Source organism: Gekko japonicus, unplaced genomic scaffold (genome assembly GCF_001447785.1).
Source record: "Gekko japonicus isolate JY-2015 unplaced genomic scaffold, Gekko_japonicus_V1.1 scaffold341, whole genome shotgun sequence".
Classification (NCBI taxonomy): Eukaryota; Metazoa; Chordata; class Lepidosauria; order Squamata; family Gekkonidae; genus Gekko; species Gekko japonicus.
In genome coordinates, this window is record NW_015170898.1 from 201,735 (window position 1) to 228,056 (window position 26,322).

The following is a 26,322-nucleotide window of genomic DNA, read 5'->3' on the forward strand; positions in this document are numbered from 1 at the left end:
CCACAGAAATGTCTCCGGACAGTGCTGGCTCTTCGGCTTTGAAACGGAGATGAGCACTGCAACCCTAGAGTCGGATTCGACTGGCTTTCGAGCAAGGGAACCTTTACCTTTACCTATTAGGGTGAGGATTAGGTTAGGGTTGGGTTATTTGGGTTAGGGTTAAGGTTAGGTTTGAGTTACTACGGTTAGAGTTGTTAGGGTTAGGGTTATTAGGGCTAGGGTTAGGGTTGTTAGGGTTAGGGTTCTTAGGGTCAGGGTTCTTAGGGTTAGGGTTATTATGGTTAGAGTTAGGGTTATTATGAATAGGGTTAGGGTTATTAGGGTTAGCATTAGGTTTGTTTGTGTTGTTAGGGTTGAGATTATTAAGATTAGGGTTAGGGTTGTTAGAGCTAGGCTTAAGGTTATTATGGTTAGAGTTGTTAGGGTTAGGGTTAGAATTGTTAGGGTTAGGGTTGTGTTCCCTCTAAGCTGAGTTAGTGTGAGCTAGCTCACAGTTTTTGAGACTCCAGCTCACACATTTTTGCCTTAGCTCAGGAAGGTTGGCTCCAGAGCAAACTAATTTATGCAGTAGCCAAATCGCTTGCTCACAACTTTAATGCCAGTAGCTGACAAAATAGAATCTTTGCTCATAGTCACTAATGGGAGGGGGTGGAGTTATACTTGACTATGCACTGAAAGATGCCATTACTCCTACCCCTTTTAGCCCTTTAAAGGCCTTCTGTTATTTCTCTGCCATAATGTAGTATTACCACACAACTTGACAGAAAAAGGGAATGTCAGAGAAAGGGGTTCTGGAGGTGCTGGTGAAATCACCATTGCCGGTATGAGAGGGGAGAGGGGGAGAAAGAGGGTTGGAGGCAGCAGCGGGAAGGGGGGCTGCTGTTTCCATGCTTGGGGCACATTTTGTGCCCCCTTCTAGAAGCTACCTAAATCTAAGTGGGGCTTGTATCCTATGGACATCAAAACTCCACTCCCATCCATTCTTGCACCATTTTGCTACCCATTAAAGGCTTTGTTTTATTTTACTTATTTACATGCTGAGAACTGCCTCACATTTTTTTTAATCATCTGAAAACGCTGTCAGCGAAAGATGTTTTTCCACAGCCAGCATAGCTGTTCCTAGATGTATTTATTTAAAGCTGAGATTTCATGCAGCAAATGGTCGTTTCTGGGAGGTGGTAGAGTGTTGAGTCAACTGTTTCTAATAGCTGCACTAAATCTGCAGCAGCACTGTTGGCTTCATTTATTCTGGATTAAGGTGATCCAACCCCAATGAAGCCAGCAAAATGGTATCTACCTAATTATAATTATGGGCCTTGGAGCAGCCAATTGTACTAAGGTTACTGAAATAAGAACTTAATCTAATAAAAACCAGGGTATTTGCTAACGCTAGCCTATAAAATGTGGTTTTTACTGGATTGTCAATATTTATTACGTGGTAACACTTTCCTTTTCCATCTTTACAGTGTGCTTTTGGCACTGCTGGGCCAGTATACATATAACAGTTTACTTCTGGGTTACTGCATGATTCTATAAAGGCTGTGTTTGCTACCAAGAAGCTGAAGTTAGAGAATTCACTAGGTAAGTGAGAATACATGCAAACTGCACATTACGGCAAACATTGGGTGGCCACTGAAAATGGTGATCATATTCTCCTCTACCTGGCTCAGTTCAGATACTGTTACTTAAAACTCTGAATTAAACTGCAAGTAGGGTCCTTGTCCAAGTGCATGTCACTATGTTTAGAGTCTGGCCAGGCTAGGTCACTCCTGGCAACTGGCAGGGGATGGGGGGACTTACCAGAAGCAGGAGAGAGGCCCAGGTGACATCACTTGTGATATGTCTGCATCACTTTTCGTGTGTACAGGAAGTGACACCATCACATTGTGCCATCAGGACAATGCTCTTGTACTTGAGCAAAAACTCTATGGTAAAAATGGCTTCTTCCATCGAGTTTTTGCTCCAATACTAGAGTTTCACCTGGATGTTGCTGATGTGATGACGCCAGAAGTGACATTGCCATGCTGCTGGTGATGAAGCCTAGGCCTCCCTCTCTCTCCTGATAAGTCCCCCACCTGGCCAGATATAGTTTCATGTATTGTAGTAACACAGACATCCTAACTTAATCCTAGTCTGTTCCCTGGTGATGACCTCATGCACTTCACAGCTACTAAGAAGAGTAGCCAGAGTGAAGGTGATGAAACCAACATCTGTCAGAATTTAAGGGATCATCAGTGAGCTGAATTCTAGTATCATACACTAACCATTGTTAAAATAAATAAGCAGTAGGAGGTACATCGCATCATTACACTATACTGATACACCTCCTACTGATTTTTTTTAAGCCGGCAAAAGCACTCCAGTAGTGAGGGGGCAGAAATGGAGGTTGTGAGGTGATAACACGGAGAACCCCCCCCACCCATGTGGAGCATCTGTAGCTGCTGCAAATGCCTTTGCATTCACAGCAGCCATCAGAGCTCAACAGGAAACTGTCCCCTGTGGAAGCAGCCACATTGTTTGGTATGAGCACAGGGCAACCTGAGGCCATCTCTAGTACCAGCAAAAATGAAATGAAAAATGAAAGTTACTCCAGAAAGTCATAAACAAAATCACCCAACATACCAGTTCACATTGGTACTTCAATGTATATATAGTACTACGAACTGGGGGAGTAGTATGCTGAAAATGAAAATTGTCTTTTGAAATGTGATAAACTGCTTGGAGGACCTTTCGGTTGCAAAGCAGGAAATAAATGCAATAAATAAACAGAACACTGTTCCTGAACAAAATGGATTTCCCATTAGTTTCAGTAGAAGGGAGAGCTACATATACACATCTTTACTTGTATGGTGCTCCCCCCTTCAATGAAATTAATAGAGAAGCCCTTGTTAGGGTTGCCAAATGAAAAATCCTACCGGCGGGGGAGCGTCCTGCTACTTCGGGAGCCGGTTGGGAACGCGCGCGCGCGCCGCCGGAGCATCACCGGAAGTGATGTCACATGCTGGGCGGGGCCACGACATTTGAGGGGAAAACTCTTTGTTTTCCCCTCAAATGGCGTGGCCCCACCCCCAGCGTGCGACGTCACTTCCGGTGATGCGCACGCTGGGGCGGGGTTCCCCCCGGGCCTCGATTCCCTGGCGTCGGGGAATGGAGCCTCCGGGGCGGGGGATTTCCGCCCTACCGGGGGAGTTGGCAGCCCTATTGCAAGTCTAGTAGTTCTATGAGCTTTTTGAACCCCGCCCCACCCCAGCGACAAAACCTCTGCACTGGAAATCCAAATAGGCTTGTCAAGTGCGTTTTTCTTGGCGGCGGGGGGCTCTCGACCGGCGTCCCGAGCGCGTCCATATACAATACATAGAGTTTTCCCCTCAGATGGCTGTGGCCCCGCCCCCAGCGTGCCCGGCGTCAGCACGTCACATCCGGCTGATGTGCACGCCGGGGTGGGTTTTCCCCCGGGGCCCGATTCCATGGAGGCAGAAATCGGGCCTCCAAAGCGGGGGGAAATCCACCCCCCAGGGGGACTTGGCAGCCCTAAATCCAAATGACATTACAGTGGTACTGTGGTCATTAGGTATTAATCAAGCATCTTCTGTCTCCTCCCCTTTCCCTTAAAATTTTTGTTTCGGTTAGATTCTGAGCTGATGGGCAGGGCCAGTCATTTTTGGTTTATTGTAGAACTAGGAGTAAGGCCCATTGTGGGAAGAAATACAACAAGCTCTAGAAGGAAGCTCCAGGTGAGTGTCCCAACTGTGGTTGGTGGGGCGGCAGAGGGAAGGGGAAATAGAGGGAGGCAAGCCATGTTTATTTCCTTCTGCTTAGCTATAAGGCAGGGCTGTCTCAAGTCATTTTACTGCCCCAAGTGGGTTGTATGGGAGCACAGCCTCATGGTAAAAGGTATGGTTCCCTCCACCCCTGACTTATGTTGATTTGAGGTTATGCAGTGGCAGCTAAGGTAGAAAAGCACCTCCTCCTATGCCACGTCTTCTGGGTTCCAAGGGTCCATAGCCAGTTACAGGGTTGCCAACTCTGGGTTGGAAAATACCTGTAGATTTGGAGGGCAGGATTTGGGGTGTGGGGGGACCTCAGCAGGGTATAATTCCATAGAGTTCATTGCCCAAAGCATCCATTTTCTCCAAGAGAACTGATCTTGGAGATCTCCAGGTGCTGCCTGGAGGCTGGCAATACTAAGGTGAGGGCCAGACCTGTAGATTTGAGGGGTAGAGCCTGGGGAGGGCAGGGTTTGGGGTGTGGAGGGACCTCAGCTGGGTATAATTCCATAGAGTTCATTGCCCAAAGCATCCATTTTCTCCAGGAGAACTGATCTTGGAGATCTCCAGGTACTGCCTGGAGGCTGGCAATACTAAGGGGAGAGCCAGACCTGTAGATTTGAGGGGTAGAGCCTGGGGAGGGCAGGGTTTGGGGTGCGGTGGGACTTCAGCAGGGTGTAATGCCATAGAGTCCACTGCCCAAAGCAGCCATTGTAATAGCCGGGAATTTTTCTGTAGGGGAAATGATGTGCTGTGGCTGGGGAACACACTGATTTCTGGGAGATCTCCAGGCCCCACAGGGAGACTGGCAACTCCAGTGACCATTTAAGGGAAGATTGGGATATGTATTTTACCTCAGGACACATTCAGTGACTCCCAACAGCAACAGCATACTGTTTAGAATGTTAGAGGCAAAGGCCAATCAGACCACATATGCAAATGACCTCAGTGTTCCAACTGGCTATTGGGGGGAGAGGAACAGCAAACTGTTTAGAATATTGGAGGCGAGACTCAGGCAATGCAGCCAGTGGATAGGGACAGCTTCTGAGTGACAGATCAGGGAGCTGACTGATTTGGGAGCGTGTGCAATGTTCAGGAGAGTCCATGAACAAAACAGAATTATTATCTAGAGAAAAGTTTAGTAATCAAAGCTCTCAGTAAAATAAGTATTATTATTTTAAACTCTGACTGGCAGTAAGGCATGCATATCTACTGTGATTAATTTACATGAATTGAGGTCAAAAGAAACATTCCTCGTTAAAATTAAGTTTAAGCAGCAGATTATTTTGCCAAAGGGGCAAAATTCCAGAACACTGGCCGTGTTAGTATGTTGTCGCAAAAACAACAAAGAATCTTGTAGCAATTTAAAGATCAACAGCTGATCCTGTACATGTTTACTCAGAAGGAAATCCCACTAAGTTCAATGAGATTTTATTACTAAATTAAGTGCACATAGGACTTCTAGAGAGAAGCTCTGCTGCCAGCCCATAGTCAGGAACTCCCTCCCACCAAGAGGTACATTCAGTTTGGTGTAGGAGAGCCAGTCTGGTGTAGTGGTAGAGAGCATGGACTCTGATCTGGGAGAACCGGGTTTTATTCCCTGCTCCTCCACATGCAGCTGCTGGTGTGACCTTGGGTCAGTCATAAGTTCTTTCAGAGCTGTTCTCTTAGGAGCAGTTCTCAAGAGAGCTCCCTCAGCCCCACCTACCTCACGGGATGTCTGTTGTGAGGAAGGGAAGGGACAGGGATTGTAAACTGCTCTGAGACTCCTTCGGGTAGTGAAGGGCAGGGTATAAATCAAATCTGTTCTTCTTCTATCTTCCCCAAAAGCCTCACAGATGCATTTATTCAGAGAGGCCTTTGAGGGCATCTGTCATGTCTGGAGTTTTAAGGGGTTGTATTTTTATTGATCAGGCCTTCAGCAATCTGAGACTGGAGGTTCCCAATATTTTTATACTAAATTGCAGTTGCGTGTAATTTAAATCAAAATCACATGGGGAGAGGAGAGGGAAAATAATCCTTCTCCCTTTTTATGATTTTATCTACAAAATGCTACTCCTCACACTGATAAGGGGAGGAAAAAAGAAAGGCACCCATTCTTTACCTACTTTCCCCCTTCCATGGCTAATGAGGGGCAGGCCCATAGCCACGGGGGGCTCACAAGGGCAACGCCTATTCCTGAATTTGCCCTGCCCACTCCCCACTTGGCCCACCCAAAGCAGCTCTGGGTGAGCCACTACCAGCAGTGGGGGAGGAAGAGAAGCTTGGCTGGCCTGCCCAGAGCAACTGCAGGTGAGCCCGTGAGGGGAGGGAGGTCAGCTGGCTCACCCAGAGCACTCCAGGTGAGCCGCTGAGAGTGGGGGTCTGGGGGAAAGCCTCAGCAGGGCCGCCTGCAGCAGCTCCAGGCAAACCGCTAAGAGCAGCGAGGGGGGAGGGAAGCTTGGCTGGCCCCCACCAGCTCGCCTGCAGTTGCTCCAGGTGAGCTGGCTAGGAAGGAGAGGGGAGGTTGGCTGGCCCTCCCAGAGCAACTCCAGACAAGCCAGCAAGGGAAAGGGGATTAGGGGAGGCAGATCAGTTGACTCATCCAGAGCTGCTCCGGGTGAGCCAGCAAGGGAAGGAAAGGGAGGGGAGGTGAGGTAGTTTGGCTGTTCTGGATGAGACAACTGACCTCCCCTCCCCTCCATTGCCAGCTCACCTGGAGTTGCTCTGGGTTGGCCAGCCAAGCTTAGCAGCTCACCTAGAACTGCTCCAGATGGGCCTGCTGAGGTCCCCCTCACTCTCAGTGGCTCACCCAGAGCTGGGCAAGCCTGTGAGAGAGGGGAGGAAAGGTCAGCTGCCTGCCCGGAGCAACTCCTGGCGAGCCACCGAGAGCAGCAGAGGGGAGGACTTAACAAAAAGTGCCCCCAACCAAAAATGTCTGACTACGGGCCTGATAGGGGGCAGTTTCAACAGACAAAACCACGGGGCAGGTGGGTCTGATCTGAAGTAGGGCCATGTGTGGGTGCACTTTAGCTTTAAAGATGTTGGAAAGATCCAGTCACAGATCTTTCAGCATCTCCTGTAATTTAATTATCAGCTCAGAAGAAGATATTTTGGAGGAAGGTGTACTGGTTGCCATCCTGTGTTTCTCTTGTAATGAGGAAAGAGGGGACACTTGTAGAGGACAATCAGGGGATGGGGTGTTTCCCTCTGGTTGGCTGCCTACTTTTACCTCATAATGCTGCCCCCCAGGTCATTTTCCCTCAGCTGGACTCCTAGTTTGGGTGCCTTGATTGGGGGGGGGGGAGATTGTGAAATGACTGGGAGGATCAGTAAATGTGGGAGAGGTTAATTCCTGCATGTCGGTGTGACTGAGAGTCAGATCAGGTACCCGTGAAATGACTTGTGTCACACATGTTGTGTATTTTGGCCCTGAACAAACATGAATGGGACTCTGCATTTGTGGATACAGCCGCTAGGTCCATCCTCAGCAAGCAGTCCTGTGTACTGTTGGATAGAAACTCCACTGACCTTAGTGGAAATGACTTTGGCATTGGATGAGGCCGGTTAATATATTGTTTGCAGGCAAAAGTCTGCCTCATCAGAAGCATCAAGACCACTGGTGATGGAGAGGAAGATGAAAGAGGAGGCAGCTCTTCGAGAGTGTTAACTGTGTGATTTTCAAAAATGGGCAGTTATTATCACAGGTCTGCACCATTTGGAACTAAGCAACCCTTGGAATTGAGTTAGAGAAAATATAACGTTAATTTGATTTTGTCTTATGGATGTCTTCCAGTCCCCCGACAGCTGGGACTGCACATAAGCAAAGGGCTAAACATGCCACATGTCACGTTCAAGCAGGGAAAGGAAAATACTGACATTATTTTTCCCCCAACAGCATCCCTTCTCTTTCTGCATCCAACACAAACTCCTTGTCATTGCCTTCAGAGCATTCTTGTCAGTTTTCCAGACTCTTCTTTGGTTGTTTTTCTTTACTTTTTTCCCCCTTCAGTCTTGTGATTTTGCAATTCTCTGTTCAAAAAGGTCTCCTGTTAGCTCTGTTGATGGTTTATTTTTTCCATTCTGCTTCCTAAACCCAAAACTCCCTCCCAAAACTCCTACAGTCTTTCCCCATTCTTTCAAATAATAAGCATTCTGATTTGGAGTGTTCTACATACTTATTGTTAGATCGCCGCTAACAAAGATCCGGAGAGTGATTTCAGCAAAAGTGATCAGCTTTATTGTAGGTACAAACAAGCGCTTGAAAGAAGTCATAACCAGAACAGATTAACATTGAGAGCTAGGCTCCTTTTAAACATTCCCAGGCTAATGTAGCCATGCCTATTTACACAAAGTAACCAATGAGGTTGCTTGGATAACATCCAATGAGGGTTCTTCCCTCTCAGGGAATTGGTGCAGTTCTGATTGGTCGCTGTTGTGGAGCGACCAATAGTGCGTTAGTTCGGAGGAGCCTTCGTCTGGCTCGAAGCTTAACATGGAACGTTAATGCGGCGATTCATGTAAGTCACTTTGAATACACCACACTTATCAACCATGAACTGTCCGATCCCATCATGAAACCTTCCCCTTTCCTCTGCAGAGTCTTTAACTCTTATCTTCTGTTTCTTTATGCCCCAAAACCATAGCTGTGTGGGACTTATGATACAGCAGTAAGGATCTGAGCTGATGGCCTTTTAGTCACTGACAGTTAAAACAGAACTTCTGTGTTCAGAGGCAGTGTATCTCCAGTTACCCGATGCTGGGGGGGGGGTCCAAACAACAGGGGATAGCATCTATCATTTGAAATCAATCAGAGAAGCCTTCTGTGCTTATGGAACTCATTGGTACAGGATGTTGTGATAGACCCCAGCATAGACAGCTTTAAGAAAAGAATCCTAACTATCCAGAGTTGTTATACAAGATAACTTAACATGAAGCGTATATGTGCCCATTTCAGGTCTAGCTCTCCTATGCTCTTCTGCAAAGCCCCCCCAAAGTATGCCTACTACTTTGGCAATGACACAGACCCTTCCTTTCTGTAGCTCCTTCAGTCCATGTGGTGGGTTATTCACTTTAGAGAGGAACTCATTAAAATCGGGGGGGGGGGATCTGGACACAGCACATGCTTTTATTCAATGCTTAAGCAGTTCAATACCAGCAAATGCCCCAAAATGATATTCAGTGATGTCCTTCATTAGCATATCATTAATTACCCTAGCTTTGGTCAGGTAGCTGTTCAGATTTTGATACTATACACCACCTGAGTACATGTTTGTTTCCTTTAAAAACCATTCTTGCTGAAGCACTATTGCCTCTTCTTCTGCCCAACACACATGCTTGGAATTATGCTTAAATAAAGATAGAACCTCATAAATGTTGTGTTTTTTTTTAATGCCGCTATAACCTAATGGTTCTTTTATGAGAGAACTGAAATGTAATTTTCCCATGTAGAGCCTAGCCAAACAGTGTGGGATCATTTTATACAGCCACAAGTGAGGAGGTGCCTTGGCTGACAGAGCCGGTGGGTGAAGTGCAGATTTTATTACCCCATCGACACAGATGAACCACAAGAACAGTCAGCTTTTATTGCTTGTAAAATCAGCAGTTGCAAAGGAGCAACCTCATGTGAATGAGGCCTGAAGGAGATGAGGAAAGACAATGTTCATGGGCTAAGCCAGCCAGAGGGGTTTTCTCCTTGCTGCAAAGAGCAAAGTCATAACTAGCAGACCCCAGAGGTCTGGCCTCAAGTAGCACTTGCTGCCCTAACACAAAATCAGAGTCATATGATGGGCCAAAGGCATTAGTCCTTTCCTTTCCATCACAAGTTGCTGAATTATCCCCTGGAATTTATCGGATCATTGCAGGCTTACCTGGTGCCCGCCCACCAGGACTGGTTCCAGGTTTTCTTAGGCTCCTCTCCTCATCTACCCACCCCCAGGGACCCATGCCCTCCTTCCCTCCCTCCCACCTTCATGCCTCCCACCTGCTTGTGTACGCTTCCTTTGTCTGTTCACAAGTGCTCCCAGGGCCCATGCTCAAAGCTGCCTGCAGTCCTTTCCCCAGTGGCACCAAACAGTGAGTGCAGCAGGGGGTATGGAGCTGGAGTGCTAGCAAGTGAGTGGGCAGGAGGTTTCAGTGTTAGTGGGCATTTCCTGAAACACTGGGCCCTGGCAGCTGTCCCACCTGATGGCACGCAGATGCCAGCCCTGCCGCCCACGGTGAGCAAACTCCCACCCTCAGCCTTGGTTGCCCTTGCCCACGCTCAGTCAAGTGAGCAATAGAGGAAAAATGGGGGGGGGGATATGACACTGCAGATGCTGGGACATCACTTCCAGGTGATCTTTGATGCTTCTCCCAAGCTCCAGCCCCCCCCCCAAAAAAAGCTCCTAGGGCTCTCAGGGCTGGCAGCCCTGGTTCATTGTAAAGGTTTCTGGATTCACAGAAGGTATGTATAGACAAAACTCAATGGACAAATCCCATAGTTTGAACACACATGAAACTGCCTTATACTAAATCAGAGTCCATCAGTCCACCGGTGTCAGTATTGTCTGCTCAGATTGGCAGCTGCTCTCCAGGGTCTCAGGCAGAGGTCTTTCACATCACCTACCATCTGGTCCTTTCAACTAGAGATGCCAGGGATTGAACCTGGGACCACTGAACCACAGCCCCTCCCCACACACCACAGTGTGTGCTTGATACGTGTCTCCCAAATACTGGATTTTCACCCATGGGTATCAAAGCTTTCTTGCTAACTTCACATTTGGCATGCACAGGCAAGGGCCTGATACATGGTTCATAGCGCTTTCAGAGGCCTTGAGACATTAATACACACCAACAGAGAGACACATATGAAAGCCAGTGACTGTTTCCTCTGCAGGATCCCTAAGTCTTCCTTGGGCTGCCCTCTATGGTTCAGTCTACACAACACAAGTACTGTATGCCATTCCCAGTTTTTACATGGCATTTGTGTCTCTCTGCTATGCATCTCATTTGCTGCTGGCATATGAAGTGTCTTGCTTTTCTCCTTAGAAGTCTAACTCAAGAACTGTTTGATACCTCGGCATACTCCCCCCACCCCCCGCAGTGGCTCTAGGAACATTTACATTGTATTCACATGGGACAGAACTGTGATTCATGTCGGGAGTCTGTCAGAGTAGTCTGCTTAGGTTCCAGAGTGTCTGGATGGACAGTGGCAATCAAACCTGCTCTTTTTTCTATGGTTATACTTCAGTAGATAAAGTAAATAAACTACGCTGTCATTTTATGCCGTCATCCGCCTTGAGTCCCAGTGAGAACAGCAGACTATAAATGAAAATAAATATGTAAAATTTATGAATGAGTATTTGAAGAAATGCAGTTTTTCTCCTTGGAGGTTTGAGATGAGCAAAGCCTCCACTGTGTGTTTTAAAAGTTTTTTTTTCCCCTCTGGACAGAGAACAAGCATGGGACGAAGTCTGTGCAGTTACATTCCAGATGTACCTCAGCTCACCTTCATTCAGATGCTAATAGATCTATCAGGAGAGATAAGGGGTAGGGCAAGATCTCCCCTTTCCTCCTAGCAGGGCACAGAGATTTGGAGGGATAAAATGCTAGATAGTCTTCAGGAAGGAGATTCCTGGAGATCTCCAGGAAACACCTGTTTGCCCTGGCATGATCTGGTCAGTGGGCAGAGAAATAGATGTGATAAAAACTCCTTGTCACGGGAAGGAACTCTTTTTTCCTTGGGTGAGGCATCCAGGAGCGCACACATACCTGTCTGCTGGGGAGGCAACCATTGACGAGTGCCTGAAGAGCTGGAGCAAGCTGCAAGGTAATGGCACTCTATAGGGATCTGTAACGTCCCAAGCAAAAGGAGCCTGTCCTATTTTAACATCTGACAGGGCATGTATAGAGAAAGGGACTGAGGATTTGCATTGTCCCCATTTCTTTTGATTCCTTTGCTCAGTTTGGTGCTGTGCTAAAAGTATGCTTGTAAAAATTTTCTTTTTAATAAATACTTTATAACTTTGGATGCTGGCAGGGGTTCTCTGTACCAAATAGGCCTCCGCCGTCTCAGACACGCTATTTTAAAAGGTGCACCAGGAAGGAGGAAGGCAGTTGGCAAACGGCTATTCCTTTAGGGGTACACAAAGCAGTAAACTGTCCCCGTGGTGACCAGGTGCTGTGCAGCAGGAGACACAGAGGCAAGACCTCAGAACCTGGAAGGGAAGCTGGGAGTCCTGACCTTCTCAGTGGGTAATTCCTGGAAAAGGTCAGATGGTGGTGGTGCACTACCCTGAGAGTGGATGAAAAGCCCCTCCAGGTGTGCAGGAACACCTAGGACAGCAAGGTAGAATAGGGTATGCAGGCCAGAGCAGGCGTGTTCTGCCACAAGGTATTTAAAAAATGGGGTCAAGGGGCCACAGAATGCAGGACGTATGGGGTGAAATGTCATTATGTAATGCTTACCCTGCTATTTGTGGTAATAGGTAAAGGTAAAGGTAAAGGTTCCCTTGCTCGAAAGCCAGTCAAATCCAACTCTAGGGTTGTGGTGCTCATCTCTGTTTCAAAGCCGAAGAGCCAGCACTGTCCGAAGACGTTTCCGTGGTCATGTGGCTGGCATGACTAAACACCAAGGCGCACGGATCGCTGTTACCTTCCCACCAAAGTGGTACCTATTTATCTACTTGCAATTTCTTGCTTTCGAACTGCTAGGTTGGCAGGAGCTGGAACTAGAGACAGGAGCTCACTCCGTCATGCAGCACACTCGGGTCTCGAACTGCTGAACTACCGACCTTCCACAGCCTGCAGTTCAGCGTCTTAACCACTTGAGCCACCGCAGCTCCATTTGTGGTAATACACTTACATAAAATGAACAGGTGATGAGATTCCACCCATTGCATCTGAAGAAGTGGGCTCCCATCCACAAAAAACTGATGCCAGAATAAAAGTTTGTTAAGATTCCTCTTGCAAGAGTTCAGGATGCCCTGTTGGGCATGCACAGCTTGCCACACTGTGTTCAGCAACTCCTGGGGGACTGAGCAGGGAGGGAACATTAGCTGCTCTGGACACACTGCCAAGCGGAGAGTAAGCTCAGAAAACAACCTCCCCTTATTACAGAGGCAGTCCAGGCCTTTGGTCTCCTGGCCCAACAAGCCAATTTTTACATTCTTTCTTATTGCTTGTTGGGGCCATTTGCATAGGCTGCTCTAAGTGTTTTCTCTCCCCCATCCCCAATAGAACATTCCAGAGGACTGAGACTGCTCTTCCTGCCACTCTGTGATCCCTAACACAATAGGCAGACAAAAAAAGGGAAAGGTAACATATCTCTGAGATTCAATCTTGCATCCCCAAGAGGGGGGAGAGCTCCCCCACCTCCATGCTGTCCGTTTAGCACAATATTTGCAGAGCCATGTTGCAAAGAATGCACAATTATATAAATAGGATGTACCAGTATTTATAACATCCGTCAGAGCTACATTACTCCCGACTGTATATTTGAACCATAAACTCTGTTTTCTCCTTGAGAAAGAATCTAGACATGCCTTCAGGAAACACTGGAATGTGGTGCCTCCCTTGCTGCAGACCAAACCATAAAATTCTGTTCTAAATTAAACAAATGTCACCTGCCTGGCTCAGGCCGGTCAGAGCTGTCTGCTAAGCCTCAGGAAAATCTGGCTTCTTTCATCGAGAGTTTAAGAGCCACCACTCAGAATGTTACAAATTCCCACACAGATGGAGGAAGAAACCCGACCAGAAGAGAGATTTGATTGGCAGATAGTTCTGGACAAACAAAAGGAAGTAATTCTTTGCACAACATGTCCTTAACCCCTGGGATTCCTGCCCACAGGAAGTTGCAACAGGCACTGGCATAGATGGCTTTTTAAGAGCAAGCAGACAAATTCATGGGAGTTCCATCTGTTAATGCCTATTAGCCGTAAATTGTGAAGAAAATAACTTTCATGTACTCAAGCAGGATACCTCTGATTAACCCACACTGGAGACAAACAAGGAAACCCCCTTTGGGAGGCTGGAGACAGAGTGCTGCACTGAAGAATCTGGTCCAGCAACAAACAATTCAGGGTGGCTTCCATGGATCTGTCCTCCCCCATTTTATCACAACAACTCTGTGAGGTTGGCTAGTCTAAGAAAGGTAAAGGTAAAGGTTCCCTTGCTCGAAAGCCAGTCGAATCGAACTCTAGGGTTGCGGTGCTCATCTCCGTTTCAAAGCCGAAGAGCCAGCGCTGTCTGAAGACGTTTCCATGGTCATGTGGCCGGCATGACTAAACACCAAGGCGCACGGAACGCTGTTACCTTCCCACCAAAGTGGTACCTATTTATCTACTTGCAATTTCTTGCTTTCGAACTGCTAGGTTGGCAGGAGCTGGAACTAGAGATGGGAGCTCACTCCATCATGCGGCACCCGGGTCTCAAACTGCTGAACTACCGACCTTCCACAGCCTGCAGTTCAGCGTCTTAACCACTTGAGCCACCGCAGCTCCAGTCGAAGAAAGAGAGTGACTATTCTGTGATATTCACTCAGCTTCATGACTGCTACATTTTGGGACTGAGTGCAACACTTTAAAACTTCTGGTTTTTAAAAAATTGTTTGCTGCTATACATTGGAACTGAGTTCAGTATCCTAAAACTGCTGCTGTCAGTGCTTTTTGCAGACTCAGCCCAGTGCAAGCACAGAACGGATCCCACAAAGCAATCTGAGAAAGTTAAACCAGTTTACTTGAAAAACGGTGTGCACAGATGAACTGATTGTCCTAGTCCAAGAATCTTTACAATTACGACCCAGTGGCAGGTTCCTGTGCAGACCATACTAATACATTTCTTAAGGTGCAAACGAGAATGAGTTGTTGAAGCCAACACTTTTAATCCCCAATGTCATTCTGCACTTGGCCACGGATGAGCAATATTAGTCACATGGCATTTCTTAGATTTCACAGAGAATATGTTCAGGGACAGTTTTCTCTTACCAGATATCGATCAGAACAGATATCGATCAGAACAACATGGCAAACTTTCCACATTTGAAATATGTGTGATGAGATACGGTGCGGGCCATGTGGGGATCTGAGCCAATAACACAGACCCAAGCAGTTGTTCAGACGCCTGCCCTAAAACATCCAGGTATGTTGAACAACTGGATACTCAGTGTAATACAACCATCCATTCATAACAAGCAGAAACTGTACCAGAGCTGAGCCATATAGAGACATGCCATTCCCCCCCCATTTTACTCCCCTTCCGAAGGTGGCACTACCAAATACTAGCCAACAGGGGTCTTGTTGTAGAAAAAGAGCTGCCGGAGCTCATTAGCATAACTCATTAGCATAACTTATTTGCATATGCCACGCCCCCTGACATCACCGCTAGCCAAATAAAATCACTTGACTTGTTTGTAAAGCTATTCCCGCATGGCAAAAAAAAAGAGAGAGAGAAATGAAAATTGCCATTCAAGCAAACTTGGTAAGAAATTAATAGTGCAATGCTGAGCATAGTGAGCTCAATGACTTCAGTAGACTTAGAACTCTGCTTATTTATTTATTTATTTGCTTCATTTGTCCCCCACCTTATTCTCCAATGGAGATCCAAAGCAGCTTACAGCATTCTCCTCTCCTCCACTGGATCCTCACAACAACCCTGTGAGATAGGTTAGGCTGAGAGTTGGTGACAGGCCCAAGGTCACCCAGCAAGCTTCCAAGGCAGAGGAGGGATTTGAACCTGGGTCTCCCAGATCCGAGTTTGACACTCTGACCACTACACCAAATTTTCAGATTTAAATTGTGGTTCTTCAGAGGCACTGCATTACAAGAAATTACGTTATCAACCCACCATCTTTGAAATCACAGCTTTCTATCAGCAGATCACTCAAGTTTTAGTTTTGTTTATTTATTTATTTTAAAACATTTCTATGCCGTCTTCCCACTCAACTCAGGGTCCCCAAGGCGGCAAAAATTTCAAACATTAAAAAAGCAAACATATATAAAATATTTAACACAATCAAATAAAATATATAGGCACACAAACAGGGAGGAGGGCTAAAAAGAGGTACTGAGGGAACACCAAATAAAATTCAAAAAATTCTTCACCTGCTGATGGAAGACAATGATAGAGGAAGACAGATGAATCTCCTTGGGGAGGGAATTCCAGAGTTCCGGTGCCACAGCTGAGAAGGCCCTTTCTCAGGTTGCTGCCCATCTAGCCTCAGGTGATGGGGGCACCTAAAGGAGGGCCTCTGAAGATGACCAGGGTTGTCAGGTAGGTTCATATGGGAGCATGCAGTCCTTAAGGACCTTAGTTTCTAGGGCACCTCACTGTGCATTACACTTTGCTACATTACTGTTATGGAACGGTCACAAGTATGCAAGAAAATACATTGAGAGATGGTGTTATAATCTCCCCCTTCCCCCAGTAGTAAAACAGTTTATTCTAATTTCACTTTGCCAAATTTCTGTCCTTCCCCATGGCTACAAGCACCCATGGGTACCCTTCCAACCCCAGAGCAGGCTGCATCTCAGAACCACTTTGGCAGTGCAGCTGTTGGCGAATCAACTGCCGGTCCTTCAGAATGCAGCCCACTCTAGGAATAACGGTGAGCCACACAGTTAATTCAAAGATTTACAACACAGTGATCAATCTAGAGCTGCAAATGCTCTGAGCAACTCCACTTGGAAGCCCTGCTGGCTTAAAAATTAAAGCTCTCCACACTCATTAATGCAGGAAATGAAACTGAGATATAAAATAAATCAAGTGAAAAGCCAACGACACATAAATCATAAGCTGTGTCAATGCTTTGCTGTCATACAGCTGAGCTGGCACCTTGGAGTCTGGATTGGCATTGTGGAACACCCGTCCCTACCTGGATATATGTCCCTCTAGGGGCTGGCTCCTGCCATCGAGTTACAGAAGCAAGACAGAAATACAGAGCACAGTCCGAAGTCCTGAAACAGCAGCCATCAGGCCTGTGCATTTACAATAACCCATGAAGGCCTGTGCAGCTGCTGTCTGGCCAGAGAAACCAATGAGAGCTGGAAGATAGGACTGGCCTCCAATTTCTGCCATTGCTGTAACATGTTCATGAGTAGAAATGTACAAATATGCCCTGTTTTGCTTCATTTTGTTTTCATATGCTGCCACTGTCAGACTTTTTGTTTTATTATTGACATTCCCAACTTATTTATCATCCCTTTTATGCCATTTCTATGTAAAAAATGCAAAAATAATATTTAAAATTACATAAGCATAGCAGGAAAATTCAGTGCATGGAAACAGAAAACCGCACACGCTGTTTCGATCCTCACAAGGGAGAAGCAAGATTGAAGCACACACAGATTTTCAATAGTGGGGATGCAAATTTTAGCAGCGTTCGTATTCATATGCAGCTCCCTAGGCAGGTAGGAGATGGAAATTTGACAAGCTTCCTTCTATTCTTTGTTTGAAACTAGGACAGGATTCCATAAGCTACAAGATATAGCCTGAGCACTGCACTTGACCCTGACAGTACTGAAACATCAATCTGAAATTTCCCTACATGCCCCCATGTGCAATCTTGAAGCTGCCACCTTCTAGGGGCTCCACTGCATAGGGTGGCCTACCTGGCATTGACCCATACTTTCCCATCGTAGCTCCACTCTACGGGCTTCTTGAGGAAGTGGGGGGGCACCATCTCTAGAGGTGTTTAAGAGGTACTACAAGTCACTTTTATTTGCCAGGGCTTGTAATGGGCATGGGCTGCGGGTACTGAAGTGGAATATTCAGGGGATTTATTGGATTTTTAAAATTTTTAGTTTGTAAGCCACCTAGAGCCATGAGAAAAGGTGGAATATAAATATTTTAAGTAATAAATAAGCTAAAGAAGAACATTATTTGGTAAAGCTTCAAGCTAACACTTGGCTTTTACTCCACAGGGCTATTCCCCAACAGAGATCAGGTTTTCATGAGTGCCTTGGCAAGACATTATGCCAGCAGACATTAATAAATATGCTCTGTATGTACTGATTCAACAGTATTATAAAACTTTAATACATCATCTGGAGCAATCACAGCACCCAGAATGTGAGTCACCAGGATATAAACCACCTGGTGCCAGTCTCAAAGCTCTTCAACATCTCTCTTGAAAACAGGAATGATGAATGCATTTGTGCCCTCAGTCTTTGAAGCCAGTTTGTGTTTTTTCCTGATCATTCTTGCCTACAAAGCGGAACCAAAAAAAAAGGAGATATAGGGAGAAGTCTTGGTGTATTTAAAGAGATGTGCAAAATCTTGGTTTGTGTTCAAGAATAATCTTTGATTGCATTGTACCTGTGATGCAGGGCAAGTTTCTCATGTGTGTTGTTTTTCTCTTGATGACTGCATCTGAAAGAGCATGTGTGAAAGCTCCCTTCATAAATCAAACACCACAGACAAGCACTTTCAGGATATCATCCTGGACCTGGTACAAGGGAGGCAATTCATGTTTCAAATGTTTCCCAACAAGAAGAGGTGAACTGTCACCATAATGCCATTTTCAGTTGCCAATACTGAATGTATCTCCTAACCATGTGATGGGAATTTTCCTTTTTGCAGTCATGGGAGGGACAAAGACTACCTAAATATTTATTTATGTTTAGAGCCCTTCCATTACTAACATATAATATGGCAAAATGTAACAACAAATTCCTCTGGAATAACAAAAAACATAGAGTAAATTCTAGAACACTTTCTAGATCAACATCCAGAGGAGGTATAAAAAGGTAAAGGTAAAGGTTCCCTTGCTCGAAAGCCAGTTGAATCCGACTCTAGGGTTGCGGTGCTCATCTCCATTTCCTGTTGAAAGACATTTCCGTGGTCATGTGGCCTGCATAACTAGACACCAAGGCACACGGAACGCTGTTACCTTCCCACTGAAGTGGTACCTATTTATCTACTTGCAATTTCTTGCTTTCGAATTGCTAGGTTGGCAGGAGCTGGAACTAGAGATGGGAGCTCACTCCGTCATGCGGCACCCGGGTCTCGAACTGCTGAACTACTGACCTTCCACAGCCTGCAGTTCAGCGTCTTAACCACTTGAGCCACCGCAGCTCCTTAGAGAAGGTATAGATTTACCTAATTTATACACATACTATAAGGCTTCAAATATAGCAAACTTAATAAAAGCAGCAACTTCACATCAACCCCCAACATGGGTACAAACTGAATTAGACACAGTAACAGAGAGGATAAGTTCATTATATGATTTATTATGGACCTAAGAAATAGGGCTAAAAATATAAAAGTTAAAAATAGCTTATTAAGAAATTCTATAAAAATATGGCAAACAAGACAAAACATACTAGCACCAACAATTTCATACCAAGCATCATATATCAATCAGAAATGGTTTCCTACAGGACAGGACCCTATAGAATTTGAAAGATGGACAAGAGCAGGCATAACAAGAATAATCCATTTCTTAGAAAAAGATAAAATAATAGAAAAGAGTAAATTAGAACAAAAAATATGATATAAAGTACACTGGTATAAATATCTGCAAATAAAACATTTATTGGAATCACCCCAGTTGAAACAGACAAGAAAAAGACAGATGACACCATTTGAATTATTGCTTAAAGAAGCAAAAGAGCAAAACCCAGGTTTAATCACTATTTTATACCAAATACTAAATAAAGCAGATAGAGAAAACATTATATCAGAAACAATGGTCTAGAGACCTAGATCTTGATTTAAAAGAAGATTGGGAAGCAATATGGAATGCTCCCAGTCAAATATCAAAAATCCTTACAGTTAAATGGCAAGCATTTAAAATACTGGTTAGATGGCAAATTACACCTACATTACAACACAGAATAAACCCTGAACACTCTCCAAGATGCATAAAACAATGTGGCCAATTAGCAAACTACCTACATTGCTGGTGGTCATGTAAAATGGTGCAAAAATTTTGGGAAGACATAATTATGGAGATTAAAGAAATGATATCAGTACAAATACCTTTACAACCAGACATGATATTGTTGGGAAAATGGGACACAAACCAAATGACACCAAGACAAAAAGAAATAGTTTCGTTATTGTTAACAATAGCTAAATCATTGATAGCAATAGAATGGATAGGGGGGAAACCTCCCACAGTTCAACAATGGCTTGTAAAGATATGGGACTACTTTATTTTGAGTAAAATGTCATTTAATTTATATAAGAACTCTGCTACACAATATGAGAAAAAATGGTATCAGTTTGGTTTCCAATTATAAATTATTTAATGGATAAAGATACTCTTCCAAGAAACACTCTGTATCATAACATGGTTTACTTTTAAACATGTTTACTGTAAATTGTTTACTGTATATGTTGGTCATGTTGTAAAAATAAAAATTATAAATTAAAAAAAAGACTATGAAGGCCAGACACACATATACACACACACCAATGGAAATCCTGCTTAATACCCTTCCCTTGGACATTGCCTGCTCACTTTAAGCAGCTGTTCCCAGCTTTATAATCTATCTACTTGCCATTGAAAAATACAAAAACTGATCCTCAAGAATGATAGTGATTGCTGTACCTACATAATCCTGACTACATTCCTTCTGTATCCACTGTACCCACACTGTACCAAGTCCTATCCTATGCAGACTATGAACACCAGTGGCCTACATAGTCTCCAGACACAAAGAATGCAAAGGTGTAGGATGAAAACTAAGTTACAGATTTATTAATTATAAATAATTTTATTGATAGGCCCATGCCAAATAATAGACATGAATTTCTCATACTTCATTTCTAAAGTGTTCATCCATTTCTAGGATGTTTCAAGCACAATAAAGGCAAAATTCTTTGAATACCTCAATGTGTATATTAAGGAGTTTTCAATATTAGGTTTTTCAGGAGTTTTCAATTGAAAATCTTTTAAACCAAATAAATCAGTGTACATGTTGATTAAACACTAGTAGACATGCCTTTCAAAGACAGTTGAAGGAATCACTATTTAATAGAAGTGTTTCACTGTTAGAAGGAAAGTTCATTTTTAATATGTTCTTTTGCACAAAACACCAGATCAAAATTAACTTCCAGAAAGTTAACAAGAGAGCTAGGCTAAAACTGGCTTGGTCAATCAACAAAGTCAACAATCAGCTAAAGCTTTAAGTGATTAATATACCATTTAAAACTTGCTGCCCTACTTCAGCTGTATCAGCTAACATTTACGTGTATATAAAAGCAAAGACTGTTACTTTCAAGTGCTAAACAAATGGGTCTGCTTGAAGAGTTGATGGTGTAGACCTAAAAGAAAGATGCCTCTGGAGAGATGTTCTGCATACCAGATGTGCCTCCAGTTGACTCTCAGTGTTTCAAAGAACAGCACGCAACAGCTGTAGTCAAATTTATTACCAGGAAGGGTTGACAACAACAGTGTGTTTCAGGAGAAAGCATCCAGTTCCCTCTCATCTTATGTGAGAAATGAAACCACAATGAGATGAAGATCATATGACTAGCACACATGTGCAACAGAGCATAGTTAGAACACCAAAGTGGATACTGGAATTTCTTCGTTTGGGGAAAAGGAGGAAGCTTTACTTCAAGAACAGCAGCTGATGTTCCACAACCATTCACTTTTCAGCAGTTCTGAACAGACCATTGACTTCTGTGTGAAAACCAGAAATATCACTACATGGCCCAAACTGATCCAAATGCAAGATTATCCTAAACTTGTTCTCTATGCTCCATGAATTTGTCAAGCCCTCTTTTAAAGCCACTAAACTAGTGGCCACCACCTCATTTTCTGTCAATTAATCTCTTAAATTAATTGGATGTTCTGCCTCCATTCCTGAGGACTGGAAGGTAGCTAATGTCACTCCCATCTTTAAAAGGGGTTCCAGAGGAGATCTGGGAAATTACAGGCCAGTCAGTCTGACATCAATACTGGGTAAATTGGTGGAAACCATTATTAAGGAAAGAATTAGTAGGCACACTGAAGAACAAAAACTATTAGTAGGCACATTGATGAACAAAAACTCAGCATGGGTTCTGTAAGGGAAGGTCTTGTCTCACTAACTTGTTAGTATTCTTTGAGGGAGTGAACGAACATGTGGACAAGAGGGACCCAATAAATGTTGTTTACCTTGACTTCCAGAAAGCTTTTGATAAAGTTCCTCATCAAAAGCTCCTAAGTAAGCTCAGTAGTCATGGGATAAAAGGATAAGTCCTTTTGTGGATCAAAAACTGAGTAATTAATAGGAAACAGAGAGTGAGGATAAATGGGCAATTTTCTCAGTGAAGTGGGGTACCGCATGGATCAGTACTCAGTCTGATGCTTTTTAACATGTTCATTAATGATTTGGAGTTGGGAGTAAGCCGTGAAGTGGCTAAATTTGCAGATGACATGGAGTTGTTCAGGGTGGTGAGAACCAGGGAGGATTGTGAAGCGCTCCAAAGGGATCTGTAGAGGATGGGTGAGTGGGCATCAGCATGGCAAATGGGATTCAATGTGGCCAAGTGCAAAGTGATGCACATCAGAGCCAAAACTCCTAACTATAAATACACGTTGCTGGGGTCCAAACTGGCAGATACTGACCAAGAGAGAGATCTTGGGAGTCGTAGTAGATAACTCACTGAAAATGTCGAGACAGTGTGTGACTGCAATAAAATAAGGCCAACGCTATGCTGGGCATTATTAGGAAGGGAATTGAAAACAAATCAGACAGTGTCATAAATCAATGGTGCAACCTCATTTGGAATACTGTGTACAGTTCTGGTCACCACACCTCAAAAAGGATATTATAGTATTGGAAAAAGTGTAGAAAAGGGCAACTAGAATGTTAAAAGGGTTGGAACACTTTCCCTTGGAAGAAAGGTTAAAGCGCTTGGGGCTCTTTAGCTTGGAGAAACGACGGCTGAGGGGTGACATGATCGAGGTTTATAAGATTATGCTTGGGATAAAGCAGGTAGAGAAAGAAGTACTTTTCTTCCTTTCTCACAATACAAGAACTCGTGGGTACTCAATGAAATTGCTGAGCAGTCAGGTTAGAACAGATAAGAGGAAGTACTTTTTCACCCAAAGAGTGATTAACACATGAAATACACTGCCACAGGAGGTGGTGGCAGCTACAAGCATGGACGGCTTCAAGAGGTAATTAGATAAACATATCGAGCAGACATCCATCAGTGGATATTAGCCACAAGGTATATAGATAGGAACTCTGGGGCAAGAACATAAGAGAAGCCAATGTTGGATCAGGCCAATGGCCCATCTAGTCCAACACTCTGTCACACAGTGGCCAAAAATACCAGGTGCCATCAGGAGGTCCATCAGTGGGGCCAGGGATACAGGGATGCTATGCATTCTTGGTGCTTGGTGCTGGGGGAGGGGCAACAGTGGGAGAGCTTCTAGTGTCCTGGCCCCACTGCTGGACCTCCTGATGGCACCTGGTATTTTTGGCCACTGTGTGACAGGATGGGCCATTGGCCTGATCCAACATTGGCTTCTCTTATGTTCTTATGTAAGGAAGCACTTTTCTCCTATATTTCTTCCACTGCTTTCACTGCTTTCACTGGTTGAGCCCACTGGATGAGACAGAGTTCTAGTGCTATAGGAAAGGAAGAAAAATGTTCTCTGTACCTACTTTCTTCACATGGCATAATTTTGGAGATCTTTTTCATGTTCGCATCACACCACTCTAATCATCTTTTTAAAATCTGAGTTCCATAATGATTTAGCTTTTCCTTATAGTAAAGATGTTCCAACCACATGATTACTTTAATTGTCCTTTTCAGCACCTTTTCCACCTGCAATATATCCTTTTTAAGAAGGGGAACTCAGTCATGGGTGGGGGGATGTTTTTTTATTACTTCTACCTCCCTTCCCAAGAGCAGCCGAAACAGTTCACAACATCATTCTCCTCCACCACCAACACCTACCTGCACTAAGGTCTCCAGGTTTTTCTCCCTCTCCCCTGCATCTATAGAAGGTCTTTTTCAGGCTCACTAGAGAGACTTTACTGCAGGTGTGTAAACTCAGATGTATGAACATTATTATTATTTACATTATTTGTAACTGCCTTTCTCACGGAGACTCAAAGTGGATTACACAATCTAAAATCAATGCAGCCAACAGGATGGGACATCCAATAAGCAGTGTAATAAGGTTAGGAAATCTGAAACCAAGCAGAAATTGCTATAGTTTTCCTCCTCTTTCCTCTCCACACCCTTTCCAGAGATCAATTGTTGGTATATTTGCTGGAGATCAGGAAGTTCTATAATTCATCAGTACAAATTCAATTGTGAGATTAACAATGTAATCCTACACAGAGTTACTCCAGTCTAAACTCATTGATTTCATTCTCTGTGAAATCTAAGTCTTCTATTAAATACTAGAAAGCCAGTAAAACCACTGGCCTTATACATCCTGCAACAGATTTCCTTGGGTCTTTATTAAGTTTCTGACCTGTAATACCCCTTGCTTTCACCAACTTGCCAATTTAAGGTGATTCTCTTATCTGAATGCTATCTAGTCGATGCAGTCCCCATTGGTCCAAGATAAAAATAATTTCTCTTCTCTTGCAGTTTCACATTTACTTCAGATGGTGCCCATTACTTAATTATCCACAACCTAAGTAGACAAATAAAACACCTCAGTTCTTACCACAGAAGAGAGCAAACTCCACTTACAAGGAAAACAGAGGCAACCCAAGAATCTTGCTGCCCCAAGTGAGACTCAAGAGGTCAGTCCCTTGGTATGTCACAAAGGATTTTGGCAAATGATTTCACTGCAGGGCCTCAGACTATTCTAATGCACAATACCAAGCCTCCCTCCGCCTGAATTTAAAACAGGCTGATGCACATCCCTTAATATGAATTTCACTGCATATTTACCAGGCAGTGAGTCCCAATGAATATAATAGGACTTACTTCTAAGACATATGTGCAGGACTGCTAGTATAGCCCATCACTCAGTGTGACACTGCGCGACCCACTTTGTAGTGGCTTCTACACCTGACAGCGTACTTACATGGCCAGTTTGCTAGGCCCAGATTAAAGGATATGTAGTCACCCTATATTCTTGAAGTCTTTAATCAAATCCCATAAGTAACATTTTCACATCTTTCAGCTGTCACTTAAACAGAGAGAGATGATTCCCCTAATTCTCATCCACCCCATCCTGTCCTCTTTAAATCTGAAGTACAGAGTATATTTTGGGCCTTGTGTTCAAAAGAAGTATTCTCATTTTCCCTTTGTCTATGGAAACATAACAAACCATTTTCTGTGTTGCCAAGACTTTGAAAGATGCTCGGTTTTGGAAGCAAAACTGTCATACATGCTGTATTGGTAAATTCCCTGATAACTGAAGAACAACACAGCTTTGCTGTTACTTGAAGCTCTTGTCTACAGATTATTCAGTCTAATAATTAACCTAGCCTAGCATGCTGCCATAAAAATCAGTTGCCAATCGGTCTGCAGCAGTGAAAGAGATATGCAGAGGCAGTCTACCACCCTGCTGTTCCAAGGGCCCTGTCACTCCTGCCTGTTGGGGAGTACCAAAACACACTCGCTTCCTTCAGAAGAAGCAAAGTGGTCAAAGGGACCCTGAAGCAGCAAGGTAAGAAGACCTAAAGCTGCAGAGTTTCTCCTTGTCTCCAAAACAGAGTCTCCTGTGATAACCTGTCTTGTCCTGAATCATGTGAATCAGCCCTCAAAAAAGCTTGCAATAGTAGCCATGTCTAGTTACTAGTGCCCGAGTCTAGTTACTCCCAGTTTATAGTTATTCTCGTGATACACAGAGACTTGCAATTTTCCTGCAATTAACACTGTTGTATAATAAAGGAACCGCCACCATGTTCTGTGCTATGCCCAGGGCTTTTTTTTTTCTTCCTGGGGGAACATGCCAGAACGGAGTTCCAGAACCTCTTTGACAAAATTCTTTTAAAATTGTTTAAAAGTTCATGAGTTTTCAGTATTCAGATTGAAAACGTCATTTCCCTCTTGGAAGTTTCAGCACCTTTTTTTCAAAAGAAAAAGAAAAAGCCTTGGCTATGCCGGACTTTAATACCACTACAAAAGGGGCCCAATCTGGACAGAGCCCTAGATATGAGCTGCCTAAAACCGTCTTCTTAAAATAAACAAAACTACTGCAATAGTGCAAGTAACAATTATAATTATAATAATAACTATCCTAAGTGTGTACAAAATTACAAAAATACAGTAACATTATTTCTTTAACATTGTTTAATTTAGAACTATTGCAGTAGATTTGTTTATTTTGGCTTAACCATACTGCTACCCCTCATTCCATTTGTAAAACTGTCTTCTGTCAAGAGAGCCAGTGTGGTGCAGTGGCTCAAGTGCTGGACTAAGATCTGGGAGACCCAGGTTCAAATTGTTGGAAGAACCAGATACGATGCCCCAATGCCTCAGCCTCCAGAAGCAAGTGACCATAGAGTTGCAGGCAGATAGGCAGACACTTGTTTACTGTCACTGAATCCCTCTGAAGTATAGATCACCACTCCTTTGGGGATAGGGTTGCCAAATCGGGCTGGGTGACGCAGCCACGTTGCCGACGTTGGGGGCGTGGCTGAGCTCGTCGGAGGGGAAAACCATATGGTTTTCCCCTCCG